The following is a 27258-nucleotide window of genomic DNA, read 5'->3' on the forward strand; positions in this document are numbered from 1 at the left end:
GCGCACACCTTTGAGGTTTTGGACATCATCCTCGATAGAGCCGCAACAGCAGTCGACGCTCTCTTGCATGTATAGTCGACATGGCTGCCGAAGGTCAGCTTGTCGTCTATAATGACTTCAGACTCCGCTGTGAGGTGATCGCGACTTCTCCCACATGGATAACTGCATGTTGTGCCGACTTGCGGTTGTTGACGATAACTACCTCCGTCTTATGATGAGCGAGCTCCAGGCCTCTCGCGCTCATCCATTCCTCCACAGTGTTGATCGCGTGTTCTGCGGTTAGTTCTACCTCAGGGATTGACTCCCCGTAGACCTCCAAGGTTACGTCGTCGGCAAAGCCAACGATCTTGACCCCAGGAGGGAACTTCAGTCTCAGAACCCCGTCATACATGAGGTTCCATAGCACCGCTCCTCCTGGAGATCAAACGCTCAGGCTTGCAGTAGCAACCCCCCCCCCCTTTCCCTGTCAGCCTACGACCAAAGTTTCCACCGGGTTTGGTTACCCGATCTTCCCTAAGGTTGCTGGTAGTTTCCGGCCAGTACCACGTGGAGGTAGGGATAGGAGTTTCTGGGAAGAGGCTCGGTCTTACGCATTACCTAGCCTATATTAAATTATTAAAGAGTCCTAAAACAGGCAAGCTTACTGTGCATGGGACCTAATTTAAAAATACTAGCAAGTGAAAGCTTTTTAAAGTGCTTTAAAGCTGTGCAACAATAAAATCCTTTTATTAATTAGTCCTTCTTAACAGATTACCGAAAATATCGGTTTTTTATTCTTATAAAACCGGTATTTCGGTATAGGTTTTACCGGTTTTCGGCAACGGTTAAACCGGTACTCCCAACCCTACTAAAATGTTCTGCTTAGTTAATAATAACAATCTCCCTTCTAAAAATCATAAAGTACATTACTATACAAAGAATACACAAAATGACCCGTCCCCCTAATCTTACGAATATTCAATTATCCCTTCTTGTATATACATAAGTTAGCTGTAAAGTTTTTTAGTTTAATTATATAAAACAAAATAATATTGAAATATGTAATCCCCTAGTTCTTAGAAATTCAAAATGTAAAACAATGAAAAAAATTCAAAATGTAAAGCAACGAAAAAATGTAAAACAATGAAAAAAATGCCTTATCAAAAAAACGAATTGAAAAAAAAATCTCAAACTTTAAAAATCGTTTTTCTCGAAATGTGCTAAATGGCACTTGTCGTAAGGTAGCACCACAGCGACGATATGTGAAACGATTATTTTGGATTCTCGGTCCGGTACCCCGCATCACCTTAAGCTTATTAAAATATTAATTAGTGGCAAATGTATGGACATTTGCCGCATCTTCCCAGCCCGATAGCAACCTTTCAACCCGTCGGGTAGACATTCCGAGCTGACGTGCCAAACACCTTGAACAAAGGATCACTGTTTTCCGCTCGGTTTCTATATGTATCAACCGCCCTTGTCGCTTTAACTCGACCGACACCGACGCACGATGGTTCGAAATTGAAAATCATCCCCTCTGGGCAGACAGAACGGAAGAAACGGTCGGAACTTACGGAAAGAGACTCATCGACGACAGTTGCTTTATGGAATGGGAGATTCAACTCCCAGCCCACGCTGTGCTACTTGTACTTCAATGGACGATAAACAAATTCAGCGCAGGAAGGGTTCACACTGATTGGCACCTTTTGTTTCCGAGCGATGGAGAATGAAGGTTGGGGAGGGGAATGGGTTAAGGTCTTCCATTAGTAATAGATTTACTGAATAGTGATACGCAACCCCTAATGGAATTCAGAATCCTTGTAGGGTAGATGAATCAATTTGTGGACTTTACTGATTTTTATGGTAACATTATTTATTTTTTCGGGCATGAGTTAGCTGAATTTGTTGAAATATAGTTGTTAGCTCAAATTGGAAACCATGCAATATTTTGAATTGCTTATAGAAATTTCAATAGTTCAATAGTATTCGGTATTCTGAAAGGAGCTCAAAGTAAGCACAAATACCCTTTATCGTGCGTTAATAGAAACGATTGAAGCTCGGAATATAATTCCCCCTCGCTCTTCTTGAACATGGATAAAGGAAGACTAGCGCCTTGAAGGGATTCCGGTTACTTCATTGGCGATTAATTAAGGCTTTGGGGGATTCACCGTCTATTATTGACTATAGCAGCGGGAAGTCGATTGTTTACCTGGTGTCACGTAAGGTGTAATAAAGTTGTAGAATTTCAACGGTACCTGTGGGTTGGTACGGTCGGAGCGTTTTACGTACGTCTGAAAATTAAGGAGAGAAGATATTGGTTAGGTATCTAAAGAAAATGTTGATTTTGAACTGTACAATAAAATTATGTAAAGTTTATTTCACATTGCCGAAATTATAAAAAAATAACAAAGTTTTTTGAATTGACTGATACTTCAAACCAACAAACTTTCGATCCAAGTAAAAACATGTACCAGTTGTCTTCCGAAATGATTGCTTCTGGTCTGATGTAGTTTACAGAGTCGAATTTGCATACGTGGCTGATACGATTTTCCGGTTTAATTTCCGGCTGACAAAAATAATTTATGTTTTTATTTTCGCCATGAGTAACACACAAAAAAGTGCCCCGCGAACTAAATAACCGCACAGTAGCACATTATGCTTCGTTGCAGTTTGTTCTGGCTACTAGCTTCTGTGAGTTGACAAGTGGCTCCACCATCCAAACAAGCCGCTTCTCAATTCACAATACACTTGAGACAAGTACATCATTTCCCACTTGTTTACAATAGCCTGCAGACAAACTGTTGAGTCATGTTCATCTCCAGCAAAACCACGGTTGGTTGTCGAATGATTTAACCACCGCCCCACGTACCCCACAAAGTGAGTCGGGGGGGAAGCACTTATCTTTTGGTTGTTATGACTTTCCCTCGTCAGTACTTTTCACCCCTCGTGAATTTCTGCATGATGATTATGATGATCCATGGAAACCTCCGGCTGGTGGAGTAAACTTAACGCGGCCAGTTGTTAACCTTATATTATCACGCAGAAGGAATTAGCGTTCTGTTCAATGAAAGCATTTTCATCCGAATCTATCCGTAGGCGAAGTTGTTCGCTCGAACGTTGTGATGAGGTTCAGTGGAAATTTGTAGCAATGCGGTGCTGTATCGAACTTACACGAAGTTATTTGAAGAGGGTGGAAAATATCTACTTCATTCTAAACGAAGCTTCATGCTAGATAGATCAAAGATAAACGAGGCCATATATTTCACAAATAGGAAATACTCAGTCTTGATTTCAAATTTCGATTGACTTTCTGGTATTTTCGGTGAAATGAAGTGATAGAACAAAACAAGAAGAAGTCAATGAGGAGTAACTTTTCACCACAAGTATTAGCTATCATTTAATAACATCATCATGTTTATCTGCAAAAGCAAGCTGATTTTCATCGCACAGAATAATTGTAATACCAGTACCGCATAGTGTTTGTACCGACACTTGGGAATCCTTCTGCTTCGCGTGCAAATAATACCGAGTAAAGTAATCTCTCTTTTTTGCGGTCCGTTGCGGAATTGAAACTGATTTAATTTCTCTTTTCCATCAATCACATTCCAACGTTCAACCCAAGCAATAATACCACTTGGATATTGCCGTATATATACAAAAATGCAATCGAAATTCCATCACTCTTTTATGTCACAAGCATCCTTCAAAGTCCCTCTGTTTATCACGTCGCACGACACGAGCGAGGGTGGTGTCCTTATATAAGGGACTTTAAAACCGTCCGATCGTTTCAATTTCAACTCTTTTCATCTTTATGCGGCGTATTCTAACTCATCCCGACGCTCCACGATTTGGGTGGCTTATGGGCGAACAAAAGCTGCGGAAAATGTTTCACCGTCCGGAGAGGAAGGTGCGTGTGTGGCGTTGGCTGGGCGGAGCCGGGAACACAATCCAGTCACAACAGGAACCGGTTGTCCACGCTTCGTTCGTTCGCTGTCACGCTGGTTGGAATTTACTCCTCCTTTTCGATTGGTCGGTTTGGAGCTGAATTGTTGAACAAAACTTCCTAGATGCGGCGTGCAATAGAGATAAATGTGAGGGCATTTTGATTTACAAATAGGTACAAGTAATTCCTATCCATATCTTTCTTTACATATATTTATTCGGTTAGTGCGTTGTCTGCCCCAAAGATTTCTGCTAAATACTTACTAAGTTTCTTTTTGTTGTATCGATTTTGTTGGCTATTTTCGACAAATTCAAGACTAAGAGAAACGAATGCAATGAAATTGAAAGACGGATAGGTATTCTATAACGAATTGGTTATAAACTTATAACGGAAAAACTAGGACTAGGCAGGCTCGTATCGACATGATCGAAAGGAAATGTGAAGGATCCTTTGCCTTCTGCTAAGTAGGAATTGGGCGTTGCACCCAAGTCTACCGCACGATCATTGATAGAACTTTTTTTTTTATTTCTATTATAGATGTTTTAATCTTAAGGTCATTCGCCTCTTCGGGTTACAAAAATCACTTATGAAAAATGTCTAACCCTATGTGCGGGGTCGGGACTCGAACCCAGGTGCGCTGCGTACAATCGATTTACCAACTACGCAATGCCTACCCACCGAAAAAGTTCATGTTCCCAGTCCGTCCCAGTGAAAACTCTTGTACCCATATTGAGTTTAATCCAAATACTACTAGATCGGCGAAAAAACTTGTGCATAATTGCACCATTTTGAATGTGAGCTATAGGAAAAATTGATATATTTAACATTTTTCCTCGTGTTACTACATTGTCCGTGCAAAGTTCAAACGTTTACAAGGATATTTCTTTTCGTAATAATGTGTAATTCTTGGCAAGATTTAGGTTTAGTTAGCTGGGAAACAAATCGATGGTTTTATTGAACCAGAGCGCTGCAAAGTGCTTCTGCACCAGTTATTTCGAAATACAGTTGAAGCAAAATATGTAGTTCAATGGAAATGGCTTCAGAAATCTATTTCATTTGCCTGATTAAAGGTTCCTTCGCACGCTGGGCGTCCAGTTGAAACTTTGGCGAAGGAAGCGATTGTAGCAAAGAAATAAAATAAAATCAAAATTTTAGGAAAGCTGTTCATGTTACTGTATACAATATGCAATTCAGCTCGTTCAACGTAGTGCAGGTAATCCAGTTCAGGGTTGTTAATCGATAATTAATCGTCATCGTCTATAACGCTAACCATCCGTCAACGTCATCGAAAACTCCGTTAACGATAATGTATCGTCGGATTCATCAACATCGTCGATAATTCATCGGTGGTTATCTTGATACATTTTGCGTTACTTTCCCGTTTATTGGAGTTGAAGTTGATGCGGTAAACTTTCAATTGTTTAGAAATAAATAACTATTGAAGGACTTGTTGTTGGCAGTTGAAAATCAATAGTTTTGGACATTTTCTATTTTTTTACAATGGATCAGACGTTTACGTACTAACCCAGTACACGTGCTATTAGTAGGTGTCCAAGCTTCCACACGGGGTGTACTGGAGGCGTGTCGGGCTCGAATGGTGACGCTGCCATTAATACCGACTAAACTCCATTGGGCTCCGCCATCGTTCCCCCCAGGAACTACCTCTCGGTATTACTTCTGGGGGATGGCTGTACTTGATGTACGCATTCACTCTCGCTCACGCGTTCATACGTCCTGTATGAGGCTTACTTTGGTGCTCTCACTCTGTCGCACCTTGATTCACTCTCTAACATTCCACATGAGGCTGACTTTTGTGCTTACCTTTTTCGTTCCTTGCTAGGCTTACTTTTGTGCTAGCCTCTAACATACCGTGTGAGACTGACTTGGATGCTCACCCTTTCACTCCTCTGCCACGCCACGAGGCATCGGTAGCTAAGTCCCAACATACTACGCTACGACCCTCCCATCTTGGCATAAGGCAGTCCACATATACGCCTATACACTCGCTCTTCTGCCTTGCTTCGGGGTGGCTGGGTTTACCTCTTACGCGGTTGCCAGTTGCTGCGCCAAACCTGCCTCAGCATGAACAGACCATTCACTCACTCTTCTGCGCTCGGCCTTTTTCGCTCCAACTAACCAATCACTAGTTAGTCGTGCCCGTCGTCTGTTGCTCGGTGCGCCAAATTACCTGTAGCCTACAGGCAATCTGAGTGGTTGCAGTCGAGACTGCGTTCCACTTCTCCACCGATTGACACATCCGCTGAATAAGGGTATCAGGGGTTGTGTCCCAGCCACAGACGTCAAAAATTGCTCTTCTTTCGACGTCGAACCGATGACATACGAACAGTATGTGTTCGGCAGTTTCATCTACACCTGGGCAGTCCGGGCAGACTGGGACCTCCGCGTGCCCGAACCTGTGGAGGTACTGACGGAAACAGCCATGGCCTGACAGGAATTGTGTCAGGTGGAAGTGAACTTCCCCATGGGGTCTTCCCACCCAGCTCGATATGCTAGGTATCAGCCGGTGGGTCCACCTGCCTTTCGAGGAGTTGTCCCACTCACGCTGCCATCTGGCGACCGAGGTCACCCTGGTGCGCTCGTGGGCTCCCCTATTTCCACGTAGCTCAAAGCACTCCTCATCTTCCCGAATGACCAGCTCGACTGGCATCATGCTCGCTATCACGCAGGATGCATCGTGTGATACCGTGCGGTAGGCAGATATCACTCTGAGGCACATCACGCGGTAGGTGCTCTCCAGTTTCTGTAGGTAACTGGTTACCCTCAGTGCTCTTGACCATGACGGGCCGCCGTACCTGAGGATAGATACGGCAACGCCTGCCAGTAATCTACGTCTACTGGCGCACACCTTTGAGCTGTTGGACATCATCCTCGATAGTGCCGCAACAGCAGTCGACGCTCTCTTGCATGTATAGTCGATGTGGCTGCCGAAGGTCAGCTTGTCGTCTATAATGACTCCGAGAGACTTCTGACTCCGCTGTGAGGTGATCACGACTTCTCCCACATGGATAACTGCATGTTGCGCCGACTTGCGGTTGTTAACGATAACTACCTCCGTCTTATGCTGAGCGAGCTCCAGGCCTCTCGCGCTCATCCATCCCTCCACCGTGTTGATCGCGTGTTCTGCGGTTAGTTCTACCTCAGCGATTGACTCCCCGTAGACCTCCAAGGTTACGCCGTCGGCAAAGCCAACGATCTTGACCCCAGGAGGGAACTTCAGTTTCAGAACCCCGTCATACAGGAGGTTCCATAGCACCGGGCCTAGGATCGAGCCCTGCGGGACTCCAGCGGTAATCGGAACCCTTTTCTGACCGGCATCGGTCTCGTATAGCAGTACGCGGTTTTGGAAGTAACTTTCCAGGATCCGGTATAGACCCACCGGTAGGCTAAGCCGGTGTAACGAGAGCGCGATGGCATCCCAGCTTGCGCTATTGAATGCGTTCTTCACGTCAAGTGACACTAACGCACAGTATCGAATACCTCGCCTTTTTCGTTGGATCGCTATCTCGGCAGTCTTTATCACTGAGTTGAGAGCGTCCACTGTGGACTTACCCTTCCGAAAGCCAAACTGGTTGCTTGACAGACCGTCCGTACCTTCCGCGTACGGGGTGAGCCTGTTGAGGATGATCCTCTCAAGCAGTTTGCCAGTCGTGTCGATCAGACAGATTGGTCTGTACGCCGATGGGTCGCCTGGCGGCTTCCCGGGCTTCGGCAACAGCACCAATTTCTGCCTTTTCCATCTATCGGGGAAACGGCACTCGTCAAGGCATCTCTGCATAGCTAGCCTGAACATGTTCGGGTTCGCTATGATCGCTGCCTTGAGAGCGTTGTTTGGAACTCCATCCTCCTCCATTTCGACCGTGCTTGCACTGTCTCGTAGTGCAGGTGGCCAGGGGCTTCTGGGGGTGAGGAGCCCCCTTTGGTCTTGGCCATCACAATCCGGTAGGCGTCACCCCACGGATTCGCGTTGGCACTCTCACACAGGTTGTCGAAACACGCTCTCTTGCTGCTTTTAATAGCCTTGTTAAGGGCCAATTTCGCAGCTCGGAACACTTCACGGCGGTTATCTCTTGCATCCTCGGTGCGAGCTCTTTGCATCCTACGTCTAGCTCTGAAGCAGGCTGACCGTAGAGCTGCAATCTCGGCACTCCACCAGTATACCGGGCATCGACCGTTTCTTGGCAGTGTTTTTCTCGGCATAGTGGCGTCGCACGCGCGTGATAGGACAGCTACCAGCGCATCCCCGCTTAGACTGTCGGTGTTGGCCTACAGTCCCAGGGCTGCGGTGAAAGCTTCGCTGTTGAAGTGATTGGACTTCCACCCGCGTACCTGACAGGGATCTCCCGCCCTCGGATGCCGCACACCATAGTTGATCTTAAAGCGGATTGCTAAATGATCGCTATGGGTGTAGCCTTCGTCTACCCTCCATTCCATGCCTGGAGCCAGACTCGGGCTGGCAAATGTTAGGTCAATCCACGCCTCCACTCCGTTTCTACGACATACGACTAGCACATAACAAATGTACACTAGTACTAAAAACCACAATTACTACAAAACGACCACTAATAGATTTCTATTGATGTATTTATTAAATTAATTTAATCAGCTTGTGCACGATGACGATGTCGGCCGATAAATGAACACACAATGGCCCCCACTGTGAGCCCCACCACCAATGCTGCCATTTAGCAGTGGAATAATGCCATTGAACACAGTCCACAGCAAAAGTCAATGCACGTCGACCCGCCAGCCGGTCACGTCAGCGCGCACAGGCTAGTGGTTGAGCGTTAGTATGGGTTGGCGCAGAGTGTTAAAAAAAACATAAAACATAAAAAAGACCCATAAGCCCTCTCTCGGTCTCCTTGATGCGCCACTATCGAGGCGTAATGCAATAACCATCTTAAAGCAATTGTCTGTCAGAGGTTCTGTAGCACTTATGCATGCAGTATGCTTGTTGATGTTTGCAATACCGTCAAACCCCTCAACCTAGGGAAGGGAGATAATCCCGAACCAATAGCACACAAACACGCTCCATAACATATCCCTGTCATGTATAAAATTTTACGGTAAAAAATAAACAATGTCTGTATGTATATGATTTACCGTATACAATTTTACGGTAAATCATATACATACAGACATTGTCATAAAACTACAACTGTTACTAGGACTGCTACAAACGAAGTTCCAAAATGTTGCAGGGTGATCACGAAGGCTATTTTGCATACGATTCAAATACTCACGAAAGGCGGAATTCCGGGTTGTTTCGTATTGCAGTTTTATCCGTCAAAGAGTAATTTTGTTTTCGTCTGATTATTGGCGAAAATAACGCGTGCGTAACATTTTAGATCGTTATCGAGCGACCACTGATGATATGCAAGTTTGTAACACCCAAAAAACAAGAACAGTGTCGCTGCTGTCAGCATTGTCTAGAATTGTTTGAACGGCATTAGCGTGCGCGTGATACAGATCCGGATGCTCCAAGCGTTCAATTCCTGACAAATTTACCTGCTAACCTGCGATGTTGTTCTTTACTGCTATTAGGACGCTACCGCCTCAGTGCAGATGATTGGTTGTTGCGATCGCAGCGGTATACTACGTAGTCCGACAAAAGCTTAAGGTTGCACAGAGAATGCGCAAAATTCGCGAACGAAAAAACCAGTTTTTTCCACACCGTATGTCAGATCTTTATAAAAATCAATCAGCAGTACTGTAACAACATCCTACATACGCTGATTGATTTTTATGAAGATCTGACATACGGTGTGGAAAAAAACTGCTTTTTTCGTTTGCGAATTTTGCGCTTTCTCTGTGCAACCTTAATATGTCCTCGCGCTCCCAGGATAAACGTCGTAATCACTAGATGGAATTCTTGTGTTTTCGTTCTCATTTCACCAAATAGCATTCAGAGAGTAGAGTTGACGTCTTTTTCTCAGAAGATTCAGTGCGAGCTAGTATGCATAGAGAACGAACGCGTGGCAATTTGCCTTATGTAAGTGCGCAGAGTTTTCTAAATAAAGGAAGTACCAAACATCAAGATTGTGAAAGACGGAATAGCTGAGGTAAACTGAGTTTTCAACACATATTACGATATCACCACCCAGATTTTTTTCCAATTGTTATTTGTTGCATCACAATTCAACGGTAGAATGCGGTGACGGATCGTGTAGTCTTCCCTCGAATCTCTAATAATCCATGTCCATTGCGCTACATGTGTTTCACGTTGATTGGATATCTGCTGCAACTGTCTGAATCAAATCGATACTCTTTTTCTTACATGATGAAACTATAACCCGGATAAACTCAACAAAAGTTTCATTTCAGGAATAAAAAGGCAAAACTTGCTCTGCCTAAAATCAACTGCTACTGTATTTCCTCGTATGTTCTCTCTTCGCAAGCACAGAAATATCGCAAGTATATTGTTAGAATGAAATTTAGTGGATAATAAATAGAAAAACTGTAGTTGCCCATACTCACTAGCTTGGGGCACACAAAGTTAATGAAAATTCTCTAAAAATATTGCATTGTTTATTGGAGATTTAATCTTGATGGGTTATTCACCCTTTTCTCAAAAACTAGGGCAAGTTACTCGAGCATATTCTCATGGGTTCAAATACCATACAACCCCATAACAATACCATGAATATGGTCCGCGCCAAAGTTTACAACTACCAAAACACCATGAAATGGTCTCAAAAACCCATAAATGCACAAAAAAAATTGGATTTTATATAGGATCTTCCGGACAATGGTGATGGTGTTTCTATGGGTTGAACCCGATTAAAAAACTATCAAAACACCATACAGTGGGGATGAATTTGGACCATTAGCATGGGGAAGTTATGGGCTTTTCGTTTGTTCGGGTATAGTTGATTCATTTAGATTGAGCATTCGTTTTGTCCATAGTATTCGAAATTTTATTAAGTAGTGGTTTATAGAGTGATTCTCAAGTTTTATGAATTCCTATCAGTACCATACGGTTTAAACTCAAAATACTTCAATTTGTAAAAAATGATACCCTACTGTTTCCGCAGTTGCATGAGTGTGAAGCCTCAGTTGACTCATTCTCTCATCACGTATTATTAGTCACCATGATGAATAGGATCTATCGAATGACACAATCAGGAAACGGAGCTACGTACATAGTTGATGCAAAACTCCTCCGAAGCCGAACGACCAGGACAAAGCCGTACTGCTGGTGTACATCCAAACCAGCCAACCGGTAGCTCCGTATGTGCGTACCATTTTGATGAATTTCCATACAAACTGCTTTTGTTGTTTCGAATTTCCATCTTTCTCTCTCTCTTTCTGTCTCTCTGAACGGAAAGTATTACTAACTGCTGCTACTGATGCTGATGGACCGCCTGGTTGCCTGGCGCGTTGGTGGTGCCGGCGGATGCTGTGACAGTATTTAAACACACATTCCGGCGCCGCCAATGATAGCGTCCGCACAACAGAGGGTGAGATTCCGCTGTCTGGCATCGTCTATTGAAATCTGCGTGCATATGCAGAGTGGGAGAAGGTGGTACATACCACGCAGCCATTTTCATATGCGCATTTATTCCGTGCCATATTCCAGGGATTGTGATACCGAGCCGGGTTGAGAGAGGATCCATTGATATATTGGTCATATAAAAGCTCGTATGCTGACAATTCTACAGGTTTTTTTTATTTCGTGTCGGATCGTGCATTCAAGTCAGCTTACAGGTGGTGGAATGCAATTATGGAGACACGTATGAAAAAGTGTATTTTTTATAATCAGAACAGTGTATCGAACATTTTCTAATTGATTGGCTCAACTGGTAGTGGAAAAGTAACAAACAAATTATCCGTACACTGAATCACATAACCTCTAGACATATATGACTAATAGTTTGGGTACTAATATAAAATGATTAGCATGAATAATTGAATTAACTACGCCGCACTGCGCTCTAAAAAGCCAAAATCGCTGAACCGAACAATTGTTCTACTTCCCATCGGAACCCTCCCGCAATCATCATGTTCATCAAAAATGTTTACCGAGTTCTAGCTTTTCCCTTCATCGTAACATGTTTCTCAAGTCCTATATAAAATAATCAAATTAATGTTTATTGGTGAAAGCTGCTTTACATAACTTTCGAATTCACAACCGCCTCATTTTCGTCGATTTCTCCTCCGAGCGATAGGACAGCCGACGCAAAGTCAACAAAGGGCCAAACCATTTCCATTCCTTTCTTTCGAAATTGGAACAACCTTTTCCGGGCATGGGATAGAAAAACGTTAGTCATTGTGGTTGCCAGCGAATTCGTTCTGCGTCGTCCAGGGATGTAGCCACTTCGAATGGTTCTACGCAATCTTCAGAAATTTCGCTTCCGAGAGATTTATTATTTTTTCTTCAGAATTTTCATTTTTTACGAGAAATACTGTGCAAAAAAGCTAAAGATTGGGCAGAACCGAACTGACGACTACACTATTTCATACAACAAAACGAAATTAAATTTACACCGATTAGGGAGAGCCCCGATGACACATTTTCCCTTCTGCCGGAAAAAATTGTAAATTCCACCCCCTCAATTACAAACCATTCTTTAAACTATTTCCCCTTCTCATCCAGCCGGAAGGCGGAAGAGAACGTTCGATGCCATTGCAAAGGAAAATGAATTAATTCGAGAGTGAACTTCGTTGTTGGGGGGTATCACAGTGCCCGGCTTGCCGAAGGGAAGGAAGTGCAGTCGGAGGAGACAATTAGTTTTCTTTCGCCACAGGAACAGGGCTTTTTGAGGCTGAAGAAATCTGTACCGGGAGAGTGTTTTCGTGTAGACTCGGCAACTAACGACTGTTGCGAGATGCTGTTGAAAATTTTCAATGACCAAACTTTGACAACAGCTGCGTGGAATCGTGGCGCGGAGGAAATGTGTTCCTAGGGAACGGGCTTGATAAGAACTTTGAAACTGTTCCGGCGAAGAAGCTGCTTGGCTTCGTGAGTTTTTATTATCAATAGGAACAGTTTTGAGCAAAATTTCGATTCTGCTTCGTTTTGGTGATCCTCCAAACTTATCCTTGTGTGCTTCAGTAAAATTAAGTGTTGATTTTGAGATTGTTGCTGAAACATACTGACACCATGACGATGTTAAGGATGTCCTTATGTGGATAAAATCCCATTGCTCTTTCTGTAGATCCAATTAAAAATTCAAATCGGCAACTAAATATAAGTGAAGAACACAAAAAAATCATGAAGTGTTATTTAATTGTTCCCAAATTATTGTTAGCCATACGCATTTGAATGCATTAGTATGGGTATCATTTGCTATTTAACTTTACTACGCGAGATTTGTGCAACTGAGTAGACTTAATTCCCGAGAAGCGTTGGCCTAGCTACACCCAAAACTTGGCCGTAATACCTTTACGGTAATAAGAAAAAAATGCTCTATTAGCAAGACGTCCCAACAAAAAATTCCCCAAGCAGCAATACCAACACATTCAAATCTTCTCTTCGTCGCACTCATGTTTCATCAATTCTTATTCATTAAACATTAACGCGTCGGATTGTCTGAAAGTGTGTAGCACTTCGCTTGTCATTGTATTGCGCTTCAAGCGGAGTAAACACAATGGGGATAAAGACGAGGTTCGATTTTTCTACACGACACATTCGGTATTTGAAGATCGTCTCATACTCGGCTAGCTGCAAAGCACAGTCAGAAAAAACGACTCGGAACAGTGGTGGGGTACTTCGGCCGGTGTTAAATTGAAATTTCTTTTCTATCACGGACGTTAACAGCAAGATAGCGACTGCACAAAACATGAGCAGTCCTTCCCGTCATTTACGGGAAGCAAGATCTATGGTTTGGATCCACGTGTCCGAAACGAGGGTCCGGATCCAGATACTTGTCTGGATCTAAGCACCAAGTCTGGGCCTGGTTCAGGTCCGGACTTGGAAAGGGGAAAAGGGGATGGGCTAAATCAATGTACTGGTCCGGATCCGGTTACTAGTCCAGATCCGGGAACTGGTCCGGATCTAGGTACTGGTCCGGATCTGGGAGGTGCGGATTTGGGAACTGGTCTGGATCCGAGAACTGGTCCGGATCGGGAACTGTGTCGGATCTGGCAACTAGGCCGGATCCGGAAACAGCCTGAAAATTTTTTTTTCGCTATCCAGCCTACCCAGTAAAAAATCCATAATTCGGGCTGGTTTCTGCCAATATTGGGGTAGATACCAGCCTAAATTTGGTTGGATATCCGCCAGGATTCCGGTTCGTTTGACTCGGTACTAATACTATCATAGAAATCGACTGAATTATTCTACATGCGAACAGAGCCGAGGTTGATAGATACTGAAAAAGTGTTTAATTGTGTGATACTCATACATGAACAGCAACCGAAATTCGTCATTCCACCGTTTACTACCTATGCGGGAATATGAGTTTAATACCGCAATGCGCAATTGCGTGGTCTAGACGGCGCCGGTGGTTGAGTGGTAAGCGTGACCGCCACTCATTCCAGTTGGCCTGGGTTCAATTCCAGCCGAGGTCGTTGAGATTTTTCTGAGATGACCAAATCTGTGGTCACGTCTTCCTTCGGAAGGGAAGTAAAGCCGTTGGTCCCCGGTCCATGAAATTGGTGGATCGATATCTAGTCCAGGTAGTGGAATCACCTCTCTGGCGTCGGTAAAGAAGAAGTATATTCAACTTCTATACTCTACTAACAAAAATATCCTCCTCCCGTGATACTTGTGGAGTGCGCAGTAGTATATACGGCCTCTAGCAAAAGCAAGTATCGGACTAACAATTACTTCCCTTTCCTTCCGCGATCTGCGTTCGGGCCTGGCCGGCACCGGTATTGATCAGAAACACTTCAGGATTACCAGGAGTTGCACATTGAAAGATGTTTCGCTAATCCCAAGCATAATTATCTACTGATTCCCTGTGCAACTTCAGCTAGTCCCGATCAATAACGGAGTAGCAGCCAGGGGTGGTCGCACAAGCTCAAGCTCAAGCAATGCGCAATTGCGTGGTCTGTTACCGAAAAGACAATAGAATCTTACCCAAAAGTAATAGGAACATACTCGTCGGATTTTGGGTGTAGAAACTTTGTTTTTGGAGAAAGGAAGCGAAAGAGTTGGGATGGGTGCGACGAGTAAATCTGAAAAAGCATTTACACTAACAAAACCCTGTTTAATTCACCTAGTAGTGCGACTGTACCTTTCTTATTTATCCAAACTACGATTACTCTGAGTAAGTATGCCGGTGGATTAAAGGTGGAAGTCGGAAGGGTGGTTTAAGGAAAGGGGGATGATGAACGGGGGGAGGTGTAAGAGTAATGAAGTTGAGGGGAGGGGTTGCAACCAACTGTTCATTATAACTTCAGGTTTGAGAAAATCGGCTAGTCAGTACCGTAGAATCGATGTGACTTTAATTCTGGTATAGACCCGGGACCGAGGCTTCAAAGAATCTTTGATTGACTATCAGTGATCTGGACCGAAAAATTGAAGTAATTGGATGTCCATTTCACTAGATTTCTAACCTCTCAGGTATTACGATTGTACGGAAAATTCCCATGTGCCCGCTGTAACCAACCTGCAACTCCGGAACCAAAAATCAGATCTAAATGAAATTTGATAGCAGTTAATTAAAGTTTTGTATCTTTCATTTGAAGCCAAGTTCGTAGGAATCGGTCAAGAATTCGCTAAGAAATTGGTGTTATTTTCACTTAGGAACTTGGCAAGTTCCTCGGGGGTATCAGGAACCGTTATAGGTGGCCAACGAGATCAAAGCTGCTTTAATTGATCATTAATTAACTAGTCCCTCAAATCCAAGTAATGCTGAACCCATTCTAATATGTACTACATCATTAGGATATCATAATGGTACCAGTTTATACGGGAATTTGCTAACCCGCAACTCCGGAGCCGACTGTCCGATCATCCAAAAATTCAATTGAAGTTTATTGGAACGATGTTACGTTCATTTGAAGGGAAGTTTATGCAAAGCATTTACACGCATACATGCACAGGGCAGCAGGGGCAAAAAGAACAGGAGTTCAGAGGCTTGACGACCCCTAGGGATATGGTGCCGTTTGGATTGGGCTCTGCTAAGCCTCCAAAAAAACCATAATTCCGAAGGCAGCTCCGACGAAGCGAGTCTGAGCCGCTTATTCTAAGATCCTAAGATTTCAGAAAACAAAGATCTCAGCAACAAAAGCACTCTAGCCCTTCCGGAGTGCCAACCGGGACATCAGGATCAACGTCAGTAACATCCTGATTACGGCATATGGCTGCTAACGGACAGGACACGTATCACGAATTGTACGGGGATTTTGTGCTGACAGACGTGCTGTTCTACTCTCTGAGTAAGGAAGGATGATACCGACTTGAAATGGTGAGTGGGCTAACAGCACGGCTGCCCCAGTTCCGACAAAAACACTGGCAGGTCTCCGGATACGTTCAAAACTCGTCACCATTTAGCTGGTGGTACGAAATTCGGATGGACCATTATCGATTTTACACCGATCCAGTTTTGAACACTGCTCCCCATGAAGGATAGTGTCAACCCTAGCATGATCTCCCTGCTTGTATAGATAATCATGGGATAACGAGAGGCGACTATGTACAACGAGTGGAGATGATAGCCCCAAGTCGGGACCCAACAAAATGGAGCATGAAGCCTACACATATAAAGTAGGCGCGGAGAATCCCTTTAGCAAAAGTGATTTAACTAGGTCGCCACAACAACAGCGCAACCAGGAGAAAAAGTAGACGCAGCTTTAACAACAGGAGCAGGCTCAACAGCAGCAGCAGCCGAAGCTTCAACAGAAGCAGTAAAAGCAGGGGGACAGTGCCTGATCGAGAATACCAAGCTTGCTGAATTTAGCAGCAGCTAAAAAACTGGTGGACGAACTGCACAATTTTGTCGACAAAAGGAATAATGTGCACAAGGACATCTGAGGATACAAGCAAACCCCGCTTGAGGGAATAAAGAACCTTGGAGCAGAGAATGGAGCTCACCAGGAAAGGTATTGTTGATAGCCAAGAAGTCTTTGGAAATAAGGCAAACAGTGGCACCAAGGAAAGTGAGGAAAACTTATAAGTTTTCATCACTTTCCGTGGTGCCACTGTTTGCTTTATTTCTAAAGACTTCTTGGCCATCAACAATGGAAGAGCTTTTGTTCATGGTCATGATCTCGCATCACCTGGTGATGCTCTTGGCCTCTTCGGAATTGATTCTCAATTTCGAAGAGGCCAAGAGCATCACCAGGTGATGCGAGACCATGAGGTTACAAGAAACACAACGAGGCTCTCGGCATAGTGGTACGCGTAGCGAACGAAGCAGCCACTAACGTGGATAGAAACACCAATTGGGGAATCGTCAGCAACACAAAACGGAAGTGGAACAACAAGGATAGGTCCGAAAAGCAAAAGCTCTTCCAGGGACGAAAGGTCTTGGTCTTGGAATTGAAAAAGGATTCGAAGTTGAGCAGCTCTACTTATAACGAGCTCACCGAGAAAGCTATAGGCGAAGCGGTGGAAGAGAGAGTCTTGTGCCCGGATGCAACCATCCAATGTAAGGACCTGGATGAAATATTCTCGAAAGGAAAGCTAAAAAAGAGCGAGATTGGAGAAGTGCAGATGACGATCCGACTGAAGTAGGGACCTTTCGGTACGCAAGCGGCTTCGTTTAGTCTTCCAATCGAAGCAGCAAACAAAGCACTTAAAACCAGGAAGATCAAAGTTGACTGGTCGGTATGCCCAATGAGTGTCTCTCAACGACCGGAAATGTGCTTCAAGTGTCAAGAGTTCGGCCACCCCAAGTAAGAAACTGAAGTGGACCTGACAGGAGAAAATTATGCAGAAGGTGCGGGGAAGAAGGCCACAACGCAAAAGATCGTAATGTCTGATCTGTGCAAACGAAGAAGGTAACAACCACATTACAAGAGGCTCGTGATGTCCGATCTTGGATAGAAAATGGCTATCCGATAACGTAAAATCAGTGACGATTTGGACAACGGGAAGATATCCATTTCAGGAAGTGGCTTATCGTGCAGATGAAGGCTTTGTAATCGCTAAAATCAATAGAGCCTTCTTCTGCAGCTGCTACGTACCTCCGCGGTGAGCAATCAATCGATTCACAGATATGCGTTACCTTCTGTAGCCCCAGGGTAGTTGGAAGTTTGAATTGGAGAGTGTGCGAGGGGTACACCCACAGCGACCACCAAGCGATTTGGTACACTATCGGAAGCCCAATCAAACGAACGGAGGTGGAAAACAACGAAGTTCGAGAAGAGAGTCTTCATTGATGCGTTGAGGCGTAAGTGCATCAGATCAGTGTATAAGGTGGCAAAAGCCGCACTTCGCAGGGAAATCAAGCTTAGTAAGAAAGCCAACCTAGAGGAGCTTTACCCCAATGCCAATTCAAATTCTATGGCGACACCTATATAGTTGCCACGACGAAGATAAGAAGACCGGAAAAACCACCGGATTGGTGCCCGGAGAGGATGAGAGTCATCCTAAAATCGCTATTGTCACAACATGAACCGACGGCCTGACCGCTCACGCCATACTGGACTCAGTATGACTACGAAGAAGAAGCTCAGGTGACCAACGAGGAGCTGATTGTGGTGGCAAAAGCCTTAAGAACCAAGAAGGCCAGACGGTATCCCCAACGTGGTTCTGTAAACAGCATTCCTCGGATATGTTCAGGACCGGCCTGTAAAAGTGAATCGACGATGGTAACTTCCCCGACGTCTGCAAGCGACAAAAACTGGTGTTGTTGCCGAAGCCAGACAAGATCCTTCGGCATACAGGTCGATATACCTTTCGTATACAGTCGGCAAGGTGTTTCAAAGAGTAATCCTTATCAGGTTTACAACATATACGGACGGAGAGAATGGCCTTTTGCAATATGCGGTTCGGTTTCCGGAAAGATCCACTGTAGACGCCATACGAACCGCCATGGAAACTATGGAGGCTGCGCGGAAGCAAAAGAGAAGAGGAAACCGTTACTGCGAACTGGTTACACTGGACGTAAACAACGCCTTTAACAGTGCTAGTTGGGCTGCAATCGGCGATTTGCTGCAATCGGCGATTTGCTGCAATCGGCGATTTGCTGATGCTTTCCTAATACCTCTGTAGGATTCTGAGGAGCTACTTTCAGAACCTGATACTGATCTACGAAACTGACGCCGGAAAAAGAAGTGTAACCGTAACAGTGGGCGTTTCACAGGGTTCCATACTCGGCCCAACTCTTTACAATTCTATGTACGACAAGTGTTGAAGCTGCGCCTCCCCAAGGGCTTGGAGGTTGTCGGTTTTGCGTACGACATGGTGTTCCTAGTGATCGGCGAATATCTAAATGAAGTTGAAGTACGCGCCGATAGATGCGCGAGAAGAAGCTGGTGTTACCTCACCACATAACCGAGATGGATTTGATAAGCAACCGAAAGGCAGTGTATCAGGCGAAAATTTCGGCCAGAGAGTATCATTGACTCAAAGCGGCAAGTTGGACAACTAAGAATGATGATAGACGATCGGCTACCCAAGCAACCAAAAGTTCGTATAAGGGAGCTGCACAAGCTTCTCGTTTAACCCTCCGGCACTCGCGCGAATCACTCCCCGAATGAGCAAAATGTTCTAATAGCGGCTTAAGCAGCTTTCAAGTTCTCTAAGAACTTAATGTGAACTTTGAAGTGTGCTTTTTATGTATTATCGGAACTTCTTGTTGCTTGGGTAAACTTTAAGAGACACATCGACCACGCGTGCGGGAGCACCGTAAAGGTGCTCTCGGCATCGAACTATCTCGTCAGAGGTAGCCTACGATTCCCATAAACCTTCTACTCGAAGAAGATAGCTAGTGTTATAGGGATCGAGGCACGAGAGGAGTCCGTAAATGAGCCCAAGCTGATACCATAAGCAAGTGGCAGCATCATTAGGATAACGCTGTAAATGGTAGACAGACACATCAACTAATTCTCTGCCTGTTGGTGTGGGTGAACAGAGCGCACTGTGGACTTCTACACGCGAGATTGCTGTTCTGCATTGTGTGCGGTGATCGTAGAGTAGCACCGGCTAATGATCGTCGGGGTGTCTGTGAACTGGAAGTAACCCTCCACCCAGAATTACAGGACCGACCTCGGCATCTGCCCGGATAATATCGGTTTCGGAAGATCTTCCACTGCCGGGGAACAGACCTTGGCATTCTGGAGGACTGCATCGAAGCAAGAATAACGCATCAGTTAACGGTTTCGTCGGGGCACTCCACCGAGTTAAGCTAGCTCCACCGTCGGGGACTACGCCGAGTAGCACCGAACGCGCCACCACCACCAGCATAGTGTCTTCGGGAAAAGAGTAAACCGTTAACCACCCTCAAACCGAAATCGCTGGATCGACCACGGCATCCAATTGGTCAACGCAGAGACGAGCGCATGTAGAATATTATGCCGTGCAGGACTAATATTGCGGTTGGAGTTATCTTTTCTGTTCAGAGTCCTTCACTCTGGCACACGATGGACGAAATCGGTAGTATGGTCTAATTGCTGAACGTGTGCTGGGTCGGCGTAAAAGCTTTACCAGCAAGTAAAAAAATAAAACACACCTGCATACTCCTAGAGCAGCAGAGACAAGAAGGTAGAAGTTTAAGCTCCTGAACGCGTCCCTCAGAAATGCAAGCTTAACCTGTGACTTCAAAAAGCATCGCTCCTAAGACCCAATGAAATCAAAAGCTCCATTTTTGTCTTCTTATTAGTGAGAGAGGCGAAAGCCCGAAAGCCCTCGATAATTTGTATGTAAAATTACAAGTTCTTTGAAGCTAGAGAACTAGCCGGGCCTCTGAGACCCCTTGCCTTTTTGAGGGTTAAAAATATATAAATCCGAAAGCCGTTCCGTCGATGCGAGTCGGTGCCACTTCCGCTAAGGTTTTATACAGAACTATAGAATAACGCACCCTTACTTGTCTGGAGTGCCAACCGGCACATTAGGTTCGAAATCAGTAAGACCTGGCATAATGGTGGCAGAACACGGGTGTGAATAAGGATTTCATCGAAATTGATCCACGGACCGACAGCCACGCCATTTCACTACCCTAGTAAAGATCAATGACCTTTCCCCGTGGGCTAATGTTACTGGCTGCCCCCGTCCTGATAAAACATTGGTAGGTCTGCAAGTACGTTCGAAACCCGGCACCTTAACCGGTGGAAGTAGACTCAGTTGAACGTTCCTCACTACTGTCGAGCCGGCTCTTAACGCGATACCCCACGAAGGACCGCGTCAACCCTCATGGCAGAAGACAAAAATAATAAAAATTTAAAAAAATCTAACGGAGCAAGTGTGGTGAACCCGTTCGCCAAAGGTGAGCTAGCGAAGTCGCCGACCCAGCAGAATGATCAAGTGCAATAGCAAATGCAACCGCAACAGCAGTAGTAGCGAGAGCAGCCCAGGGAGGTCATACCGAGCACGAGCGGCGACAAATCTAAAAGGACGCTAAGGAAAGCTAGGGTTTCAGGTGCACACGCCGAAACCAAGCATTAACCAGGCAGACCAGCAGACTTTTTTTACAATGGAGAATACATTTACGTACTAGCCCAGTACACGTGCTATTTGTAGGTGCCAAGCTACCACACGGGGTGTACTGGGGGCGAGTCGGGCTCGAGATAGTGGTGACGCTGCCATTAATACCGACTAAACTCCATTGGGCTCCGCCATCGTTCCTTCCAGGAACTACCTCTCGGTATTACTTCTGGGGGGATGGCTGTACTTGATGTACTCATTCACTCTCGCGTTCATACGTCCTGTATGAGGCTTACTTGGGTGCTCTCTCTTTCGCACCTTGATTCACTCTCTAACACTCCACATGAGGCTGACTTTTGTGCTCACCTTTTTCGTTCCTTGCGAGGCTGACTTGTGTGCTCACCTTTTTCATTCATTGCTAGGTTTACTTTTGTGCTAGCCTCTAACATACCATGTGAGGCTGACTTGGATGCTCACCCTATCACCTGGTTCACTCTCGATTGTACCACTCTATTATACCCCTGTCGCTTCCCCTGGCATCCCATGTGGGACATTTTTCTTAGGCCCCACTTCTGACATACCATGTGAGGCTTACTTGGGTGCTCACCGTTTTCATACCTTGTGAGGCTGACTTTTGTGCTCACCCTTAACATACCGTGTGAGACTGACTTGGATGCTCACCCTTTCACTCCTCTGACACGCCACGATGCATCGATAGCCAAGTCCCAACATACTACGCTAAGACCCTCCCATCTTGGCATGAGGCAGTCCACATATACGCCTATACACTTGCTCTTCTGCCTTGCTTCGGGGTGGCTGGGTTTACCCCTTACGCGGCTGCCAGTCGCTGCGCCAAACCTGCCTTAGCATGAACAGACCATTCACTCCCTTTTCTGCGCTCGGCCTTTTTCGCTCCAACTAACCAATCACTTGTTAGTCGTGCCCGTCGTCTGTTGCTCGGTTCGCCAAATTCCCTGTAGCCTACAGGCAATCTGGGTGGTAGCAGCTGAGACTGCGTTCCACTTCTCCACCGCTTGACACATCCGTCCAAGAAGGTCGGTGAAAGACAGCGAAACAGACGACAAATGCAGAGTGAATAGCGGACCGTAGAAGCCATAGAAAAGGAGGAAAAAAAGACCTTTGGCCGCGCCAGCAGAGGTATAGGGGAGACGCTCTACGTGTGAAAGCAAACGACAGCGTGGTGTACGCTGCTCTCTCACCTTAAGCTGAAGAAGCTGGGGGAGAACGTAGTAAGAACCAGGCGTACTCAGAGAGGCGAGATGATGTTCGAGCGCCGTGGTTACGATTGACGTGAGCAACGCGTTCAACAGCGCCAGCTGGGTGGCTATCGCCGTAGCGTTGTATTGAATGAGGATTACAGACAACCTGTACAAAGTTCTGAAAAGTTACTTCTAGAGCCGAGTACTGGTCTACAATACGAATATGGGGAAAAGGTCGATTAGGATGACAGCGGGAGCACCTCAGGGCTCTATACTAGGCCCAACGCTTTAGAATAATGTACAGCGGAGTGGTAAAACTGCAACTGCTCAGGGATGTCGAGATCGTTGGCTTTACAGATGACGTTGTCCTGACGATAACCGGCGAGACCCTCGAGGAAGTCGAGATGTTGACGGCAGAGACAATAGACAACTTGGAAACCTGGATGGTTGCAGTTGGCTCATCACAAGACGGAGGTAGTGCTGGTTATCAACTGAAAAAAAAATCCAGTGCGTCCTGATCATCGTCGGCGAACAATCAATTTCCTCGATGCGTGCGCCGAGGCACCTGGGTGTGACAGTCGACGATCGGTTAAATTATAACAAACAAGTCGACTATGTATGCGAAAGGGCTGCGAGGACAACTAACGTATTGGCAAGGATCAGGCCGAACATCGGAGGAGAAAGATGCAGCACGACACGTCTTCTGGCGGGTGTCTCGTCCTCAGTACCGGCCTGACCTACATTGAACTCAAAGCGGAACCGGACAGGGAGCTGGGAGCTGACAAGCACGTTTCGCCTAATGGCTGTTCGCGTCGCGAGCGCGTACGGAACGATACCGTCGGAGTCAGTATGTGTCACTGCCGGGATGATTCTCATCTGTATCATTCTGACCGAGGACGTGTAATTCTACCGGATGAATACACGAAATGCAAAGAGACCGTTCAGAGCGGACTAGTTAGCTAAGTGGGAGCAAGAGTGAGACAACGCGGAGAAAGGAAAGTGGATCCTCCGATTCATCCCAAATGGGTCGGTGTGGGTGCATTGGAAACATGGCGAGTTGAATTTCCATTCGACGCAGTTTTTGTCCGGTCACGGTTACTTAGGGAAATACCTGCATCGCTTTGAGCATGATTCGTCACCCCTTTTCCCAGAGTGCGTGAACGTGCAAGAGCCACCGGAACACGTGGTCTTCGAATGCCCTAATTTCGAAGAAGCTCGAAGAGTATGCCTGGTGTGACAGTTGACAATATTGTCGAAGAGAGCATATCTGGGAAGCTGTCTACAGAGTGGTTTCGAGTATACTCGACGAACTGCGAAGAAAGTGGAGAAGGGAGCAACAAATCGTGTTTCGGGAGAAATTCCGCCGCCGTCGAACTCTCTGTCGATGTAGACTAGGTCCATCGCCTGGGACCAGTTGAGTAATACGTGACGTAGCATTATTATAGTGCGTGTTAGTGTTAGTGAGAGTTCACCGCCGGGAACTATCCGAGTAGATTGTGATAAGGCTGGAAGCTAAATGGCTCATGGAAGCAGTGTCTAAACTGCTCCTTGGGACGAGAGCTAAATGGCGACGTAATAGTTGGAAGACAACAGAAACAATAGGAGAGTTGAGCATTAAATCAAAATTCAAAAATCAAGCCCTTTCATGGATAAAGTGAGACTCTGAGATAGAGCAGAAGAAAGAGTTGTGACGAAAGCACAACGAGCCCCCCACGAAATTATACTTCGATGTATAATTTAGTTCTGTGGGGAATGTATATATTAGTTCTGTGGGGAAGAAGATCGCAAAAAATAGTAAGGAGTGTTTTTAGTGGTTAGGCACGCTAGCGAGTCGTGAGTCCCACACAGTGCGAATACACTACAGGTCAAGCATTTGAAGCTTTTTAAACCTTACTAAAAATACAGATATTGCCCCTATTTATCGAGCTGAGTCGGCTAGTCCGCCGTCCGAGCCTCGGAACAAGTATTCGAAGTTTGAGGGAATCCCATACATTTCTGTAATGTAAAACCGACGTTTTAATCTGAGAAAAATGTAGGGAAACGACTGAACGGCGTCTGATGAAGGGCGTCATAGGCAAGTATTCAGAATTTTACCCAAATTCGTCCTAAAATTCAACCGACGTATGTAAGCTGAAATAAATACATATATACTAAGCTACTGTAAAACTTTTGTTTTATTCCGATCACTATAGTCGAGTTACCAATTCTTCTAAAGGGACACAAAAAATATCGATTCATCCTTTATGTATATTTAAAACGTCCAAAACCATTTTCTTTTCGCTGTCCATCAATCTAACTAGCAAACTTACCAAGCAATGAAAAAGTAACGCAAAATGTGCCGCAATAACCGCCGATGAAGCTTCGACGATGACAATGGATACAATACATTCTCGTCAACTGTGCTCGCAATGGCGATACATCATAATTAATAAGTGACATCGATATATTATCGGGAGAAGTGTAATGTATTAACAACTATTAATTACTATTAAATCTGCTGAACAATTTAATAGGTATAATATTATTAATTCTGTTTCAGTGTATGAGAAATGTCATTGGATGGGTTGGAAAAGGTTCTGTTCGAAACGGCACAGTAATTTATGGAAGATTTTGAGACTGTTTTAAGAATAATGCATTTTTCCATTAAAAATTCCACTGCAGCAGTAGCACTAATGGTACACTTTAAAGTAGAGATGGAAATGAGATACAACCAATGACCTGGGGCGACTTTTTCATACAAGCTTGTATACAATAAACCTTTCGTTTCAAGATGCACAATGCCACTCCTGCTTTTCCGTACAACACCACTACAATCCACTACCCCGATATTTCCCAACGGAAAACGACATAAGTATAGATAGAGATTTTTAAAAATTATCCCATAAACTTAATTCACGATTCGGTTTATAAAGTACACCCTACCGCAAGGTGCACCGCAGTGATAAATTATTCATTCACACCACCAGAATAGAAAAGTCATAATATTTTAAATCTAAGATCCATTTTTCACCAACACCGGACAGTTTGCATAATAGTTTGCCACAAACCGCCGGATCACGTCCTTCCGGTTGAACCACACGAACCGACACAGCGCGGGCGGCGCACACATTCGCGACCCGCTTGGCGCCAGCTCGTCCCCATCCGGACAGGATGATGTGAACGTGAACCCTTCCGGAAGTGGAGAAGAACAAAATGAAAAATTGTTCACAATAGCGGGCTAGCTTTCCATTTCTCATTTCCACCTTCGTGGCCACTGGCACCGACGACACCGGGGACGACCCGTCGTTGAACTCGCATGAACTGCATGCAAAATACTTCCCCCCCCACCTGTGGGGTCGTGGCCGTGAAGGGGGTCACCACCTCACGGCTAGCTGCGGTGAGCCACCGCAGACACATTTCGCACCTGATCGCCGCGCCGGCCGGTAGAGGTAGATATACCCACAGACGTGGGCCAGCGGGCGACAATTAAAACTGATTGTGCGAAGTGAACGAGATATGCTGCGGGAATGGTCTACGAGCCGGTGCTAGATTTCTGCACGATTCCGTGCTAGAATGAAGACTATCTCCAACGGCGGAATATGAGGCTAATTGTGAGGACAAATCTCTCGGAAACGACGGCGTAGTGTTTCGTTGCTGGGAGGGATGCAGTTAACGCAATTTATATGAATAAGCAATTACGAATCCTAGTGCAAAAATCTGTATATAAAGTAGACTATTATTCATCGTATTAGCCAGGGATTGTGCTGGAATCGGATTCAATGTCTGTGCTTCGTTCCTCAGAAATCGGATAATAACTAGGGTTACCACTTGACTTGAGGGCATGTACTGAAATGTATGTAGATTTTTCGTCTCAGAAAATCCCAACGACCCTCATCGAAATTTTTTGAATAAATTTAAAAAAAAATTGAAAATGTTCAACAAATTAATGCCTAATATTTTAAATAGAATTCTCAAAGCTTCATTTAGATATTAAGATATCTTGTGAGAATATTTCCTTGTAGTGAAAATCGGCGACAGGTCTCGATACCTAATGGTCGGCTCGTTGCGGAGGCTAGGTCTAACGACAAGGACTACAACGAGTAGATCGCGGCGTAGTGGGGAGCTGAATGGCTCCTGGTATCGTGACAAAACTGGGAGCTTATTGGTTCACAAAATGGACATCGGTACCGAGAGAAATTTCGCCACATTCTGTAGTCCTTCACTGACGGCAAACATGGACTGAAGAGTGTGCGAGAAGTATCCACATAGCGACCACCAGGCGTTTTGGAACCCTGCTGCAACACGGAGAAGGACGACCGGCAAGCTAAAGTGAAAGACGAAAGTCTTTAACAAGAAACTCTTTGTTGAGTTACTTTGGCGAACAGCGGAATCGAGTACGTTGATGCGGCCGTATCTAACAAGAAATATTATGACGGCTTGTGACGTTACAATGCCACGAAAACTGGAGCCCTGCAGTAGACGGCGTACAGCTTAAATAAGTAGCTCAGTACGCTACACGCTGCTTGTCTTAGGGTGCTTACAGAGTGGCGGCGAGAAGCTGAGCTGGGGCTGGTACTGATATTAGAGTGCGAGATGCGAGAAACCTGCTTGCAGCATATTAAATGGAGCCTGTCAGAGTGCAA

At 45.1% G+C, this 27258-nt stretch overlaps 1 protein-coding gene across 2 annotated transcripts in view; it reads right to left on the reverse strand.

The window, feature by feature from the left end:
- The window catches only part of LOC131684094 (protein tincar), a 487885-nt gene that overhangs the window by 228369 nt on the left and 232258 nt on the right, over window positions 1–27258 (reverse strand). The window contains exon 5 of one of the 2 annotated variants that reach the window (XM_058966649.1): window positions 2189–2270. The exons of the other annotated variant lie outside the window; for it this stretch is intronic. The gene's annotated coding sequence lies outside the window, so the exon portion shown is untranslated. The remainder of the gene's footprint in view (window positions 1–2188; window positions 2271–27258) is intronic. 2 annotated transcript variants of the gene reach the window in all.

Source organism: Topomyia yanbarensis, chromosome 2 (genome assembly GCF_030247195.1).
Source record: "Topomyia yanbarensis strain Yona2022 chromosome 2, ASM3024719v1, whole genome shotgun sequence".
Taxonomy (NCBI): domain Eukaryota; kingdom Metazoa; phylum Arthropoda; class Insecta; order Diptera; family Culicidae; genus Topomyia; species Topomyia yanbarensis.